Source organism: Phacochoerus africanus, chromosome 2, assembly GCF_016906955.1.
Source record: "Phacochoerus africanus isolate WHEZ1 chromosome 2, ROS_Pafr_v1, whole genome shotgun sequence".
NCBI lineage: Eukaryota > Metazoa > Chordata > Mammalia > Artiodactyla > Suidae > Phacochoerus > Phacochoerus africanus.
In genome coordinates this window covers 145,224,846-145,230,303 of record NC_062545.1, presented here as the reverse complement: position 1 = coordinate 145,230,303, position 5,458 = coordinate 145,224,846, and the positions used below count along the sequence as shown (strand labels likewise).

The window sequence follows — 5,458 nt, the reverse complement described above, 5'->3', positions numbered from 1 at the left end:
GACGGAGGTGGGGCGGGGGCGCTCGTTCTCTCGCGCGCGGAGGCTGCAGTTCCCCCTGCGGCCGCCGAGCAGCCCGGGGTCCGCGGGCGAGTAGAGGTGCGGGGAGAGGAGGGCGCGGGAGTAGGGGGGCGGTGGTGGTGGTGGTGGAGACGGGGGTGGGGCTAATCACGTGGAGAGTCGCGCGGGGGCGGGGCGGGGCGGGGCGCGCGCTCCGCTCTTTAAAGGCGCGCAAGCCGAGTGGGGAGAGGCGGCTCAGCGGCCGCAGGCGCAGGCGGCCGGAGCCAACAGCAGAGACGCGGGCGCGGCTACCGGCTGTAGCTCGGGCTCCAACATGCGCCGCTCGGTGTGCCTGGCGCTGGTCGCGTCGCTCATGCACGGTAAACCCTTTGGCTCTCCCCGTCCTCCACTCCTTTCGCGGGATCCTGGGCACATCCTGGGCGGCTTTGGGCGCCCCGCTCAGGGGCCAGGTTCGGGGGCTCGCGCCCGACAGGGGGATCGGGGGGTGATGCAGGGGGAGGGCGAGCCCCGCGCATCTGTGTTGCGCCGCTTGGGTGGCGGAGGTCCCTGGCAGGGGGCGTGGGGCGCACCCCCGCCGGCCTTCCCTGAGCAGCCCGCCCGGCTGTCCTCTCCTGAAGTGTCTCTGCAAGGCGAGTTTCAGAGGAAGCTCTACAAGGACCTGGTCAAGAACTACAATCCCTTGGAGAGGCCCGTGGCCAACGACTCGCAGCCGCTCACTGTCTACTTCTCCCTGAGTCTCCTGCAGATCATGGACGTGGTGAGTACCGGCCCGGCTCCCTCTCCCCGCCTGGGATTCCGAGGGGCGGTGGAGGCTCCGGGCGGAATGGGTTGGTCGGGACGCTCTCGCTGGCCCGGGGCGCGGCGGGCCCGCGCTGTCAATCTGGCCCTGGCCTCTCCGCTGCCGGTTGCCTCGGTTTCCCAGTCGCCCAGGAGGAACCCGGTGAGCCGGGCCACGTGTTCTCCAGTGCTTCAGACCCGCCTTTCCCGCTGCTTACAAACTCTGGGCACTAGTATCCCTGTTCTGAGCAGGGAATTAAACAAGAACAGATCTGAATGGTCATATATATTATGGTATAAATGTTGGCATGCTGTCCGACGTTTGGTAGGCAAAGTAGGCATTTCTAGGTTTTTCTGCTGCCCCCGGGATGTAACTTCTCTGGGTAGAGACCTGGCCCTGGGCTTGACAGTTCGTTCATCCATCCAACTGCCAGAGGGCCAGCAATGAGCATTTATACCCCCTCCCCAATTCCAATGATGGTCACTCTTTGTCTTCCTGGCAAAGGTAGTGAAGGTTGACCTACTCAGAGTCTGAGCAGGGCTCCACAGCCAGGACGCACTGTCTGCATCTTCAGGCAGCTGCTTCCAGCCCCATGGGCTTCTTGTGGATTTATTAGTGCCCACTTCAATTGGTAGATCTGTGTAATATCTGGGTAAGTTTGTTCTTCGGCTCTTCTAGGCTGCTTTGGATATTAAGTTGTCATTGGCATGTCCTTCATACCATTCAAATAGTTTGCAGAAGCGGTTGTCATTTTAAATGGGTTTCAGTGTCTAGCCTGTACAAGGCATGGGATTTGGCTCTGGAGCAGTGTGTAAGGATAGCTGTGTTCCTGGGGGAGGAGCGTGGTAGGAAGGAGATGCAAGAAAAGCTACAACAGGTAGAAAGTGCCAAAAGCCACCAGAGGTATTCAGATTAGAGGTATAAAAGACAGATGATATTTCACAATCCTGCACATAGGGAGTACTCATTCTGCCACACTGATCATGTTGCATTATTTAACCTAGTTTAAAATTGAGAAACAGTCCTGGTATTGAGCAGAGCCAGGACAGAAAAATGGAGGTGCGGGGGCTTTGGAGGGTCACAGGCTCTTTGGCATTTTGGGAGGCAGGTACTTTATGGAGCAGCTTCTCTGTTACTTCAGGGAACTCAAAGATTTATTCTTGGGAGCCTTGGCAGGTTCTGGCTCTGCTCATTTCTGGATGATTGGTCTTAGGTAAGTTTCTTAAACATCTCAAGTCTGTACTTTCCTGCTAATTAACTGGACAGTACAGCCCAACATTTGTCATTGAGATGACCCAAAAAATGTGGAGGCAACTTTGAGAGACCATGAAGTTAAACACATGACTATGGTCATTTTCATCAATACAAACCAAACAAAATACCCTACACCACACATGGTAGGACCACGAGCTGAGCTCACAAGCTACACAGGTGGAAAGAAAGTGAACCCATTCCACCCCATTTGCCTAGAGTTGGCCCAGACAGCCTCACTGTGTGTGTGTGAACATGCATGAGCATGCACCACAGCTGCCTCTTGGAATGGTCCTTGTGTTGGCTGGCTAGGATGTGGAGAGGCAGTGCTACCCAGCCAGGGAGCAGACCCCTTAGGGCTGTGGCAGGCTCTTTTGGTGAGAAGCCCACTCACCAGGAAGCTGCAGGCTTCTTCCTGGGTACCTCTGCATCTTTAAGAGCCCCTTAAGGAATCAGGTTACTTGAGGTATTTTGGTTTGCATGAGAAGTTTAGACATAAGCTAGGGTTACAAGATGTGACAATTAAAAAGTAATAAAATGCAAAATTTGTCAAGTTAGAAAAATTAAAAAAATATAGTTGATTTACAGTGTTGTGCCAATTTATGCTGTACAGCAAAGTGACCCAGTCATATGTGTGTGTGTGTGTATACACCACACACATATTTTTAGAAAAAAAATTAAAATAACAAAAAACACTGTGTGTCATCAATAGTCTGGTATTAGAGAAGCATTTGTGAAGACAGGTTTTAGCAGCCAGAGGTCATTGTTGGGCAGGAGGGGAGGGGAGAAAGCCTTGGTCTCACCTTGGCTGTGGATCTAACCATGAATGTGTTGAACTTCTCATCCAGGCAGTGCTGTGAATTCATGTAGTGGCCTTGAGCAAATATACTTTACCTTTTTAAGCCCTGTTTCTTCATTGTAAAATGAGAATAATCCCCACTTCACAGGTTTTGAGAGGATTAAATAAGAGAAAATGCTTGCTACACCCTGATGATTCACTGAAAGTTTGCTTGATCTTCATTATGTAGTGACTCATAGGTCAGAATGTCAGTGCCTAGAAAGGTGTGGTCAGTTGCCTAAGGTTGCTCATTGGTAAGAGGCAGGGCCCTGAGGAAAACCCACATCTCTGCTTGGAAAGTACTTTGCATCTCCTGCCTCCTTTCCTTAACTTGTTTTGCAGAACAAAGTCAGCTTAATTTATTTAAACTGGCTGAGTGTAACTGATCAAATGTGACTGTCCTGAGATCCTGGGTGAAAAAAGAAAGAAGGTCTCTATATCAGAAATAATGAAATATGCAAACATTTGTATTCCAGCTGTACTTGGCTCTGTCTCCTTTTGAAGCAGAGCCAGGGCTTTCCAGCTGGGCTCTCAGGACCCTGGACAGAGATACAGTGACACAGAAGCAATTGCTGTGGCAAAGCCTTAACAGGTATCAGGTTCTCTTTACAAATTCAGTTCCAGGTGTCCTTTGTCCATTCTCACTGGGCTGTTGTGGAAACCATCCCCCCTCCCCCCCAAAAAAATCTTGTTATTATTCCCATTTCTGCCAGCAGAGATTTCCTGGCTAGAGTAATAGGGAGATGACATATGACTCTATGTATCTTTTCGTGGAAGATTATTTACTTGTTCATGAACTTATTCCACATATGCTTATTGAACCCTTCTTGTGGACTTTGCTAGATTCTGGAAATTGATATATGGTTAAAGGGATTATTTCTACTTCTAGAATTCACAGTCTCTCTAGGGAGACTGATATGTAAATCCAAGATTACCTCATGTGTTATTGAACACAGATGTCTGTACAAAGTGGTGAAGATACACATAGCCAAAGGAAGTATTTACCTCTAGGGAAGGTGGCTAGGATTAAGATTTCTGAAGGTGAGTAGGTGTTTGTCATTTGGAAAATAGGCAAGGTTTTCCAGGTAAGGTGAACAAGGGGAGGAAAGACTGAGCATGTATTGAGGACAGCACAGGCTCGACAGGGTGTGTTCTGTGGAATTCTGGCTCCCAGTTGACCTTGGCTTCAGTTTTGTTGCCAATGCAATTTTTCAGAAAATTGAATATGCTTATGTTTATTGAGAATTTATGAAAGAGGATGTGGTATTGACCAAACCACCAACCTGCCTTCCTTTCTCCCTCCCTCTTCCTTCCTTCTTCCCTTCCCCCCTCCCTCCTCCCTCTTTTTCCTTCCTTCCTTCCTTCCTTCCTTCCTTCCTTCCTTCCTTCCTTCCTTCCTTCCTTCTTTCTTTCTTTCTTTCTCTTTTTTCTTTCCCTCTTTCTTTGTTTTTCTAGGGCTGCACCCATGGCATATGGAAGTTCCCAGGCCAGGAGCTGAATCAGAACTGTAGCTACTGGCCTACACCACAGCAATGGCAATGGAGGATCCAAGCCTTGTCTGTGACCTACACCACAGATCACAGCTACGCTGGATCCTTAACCCATTGAGTGAGAACAGGGATCAAACCCGTGTCCTCATGGATACTAGTTGGGTTTGTTACCACTGAGCTACATTGGGAACTCCATAAAGTTTCCTTTTTTTCCCATTTTTAAAGGTTTTTTTGAAGTATAGTTGATTTACAATGTGATAATTTCTGCTGTACAACAAAGTGATTCACTTATACATACACACACATCCATTCTTTTTCAGATTCTTTCCCCCTGTAGATTATCACAGAATATTGGGTAGAGTTCCCACCTCTTTTGTAAGAATGATGTTCTAGAGAGACACCTTGCAATATGAAGGATAGGGTTATCTCTTGGTGAGAGGGTTGAGGTGAGTTCATACCATGGACAGGAGAGGTGCTGAGCTTGAGGTGTGTCAAATGTGAGGTGTGTTGAGTGCTTCTGTAGAGTTTAGATCATGCCTTGGGCCCTGGCCTGGGTGTCTGTCCATCAGGACATGAGGAGTCAGTGGCCATGTGCCAGAGGTTTTCTGAAGGTGTAAGATCAGCTTGCCATGGCGTATTTTCCTAAAAATGGAAACAGTCCAAACCATGATCTTTGTATTAAATCCAACAAGTATAAATTATAGATTAGAATGGAAAAAAGTGCATATGTCTTAAAACATATGTTTTTAGAGAGATCATTTTACCTGCCGTGGTCTGCAGCAGGCCCCCTAGGTGAGGCACGAGGTGGAGAGTGGGAGGGGGTGCTGGGTTTTTAATCAGAGGAGGGATGTTACTAGATCTGTGCTTATCTAGAGGATGCTGGAGAGCAGTGTATGTGATGGGACAGGTTAGGGGGAAGAGAAAGTGTAGGCAAGGGATGAAGAGGTCAAAACTAGAATGTCCACTGTGGGAATGTGGAGGTGTGTACAGACTCCAGGGACATTTTGGACATTCTGTCTATGACATATAACTGTGGATATGAACTTTGTATATGTAAATAGGTGAATTTGTTAAATGAAAGTA

General features: G+C 48.7%; 1 long non-coding RNA gene across 1 annotated transcript; it reads left to right on the top strand.

Annotated features, from left to right (window-relative positions):
• Window positions 1-291: 291 nt before the first annotated feature.
• LOC125121201 (uncharacterized) lies at window positions 292-780 on the top strand. The gene is made up of 2 exons (XR_007133398.1): window positions 292-377; window positions 636-780. It is a non-coding gene; the product is annotated as an uncharacterized LOC125121201 (long non-coding RNA).
• The last annotated feature ends 4,678 nt before the right edge of the window (window positions 781-5,458 follow it).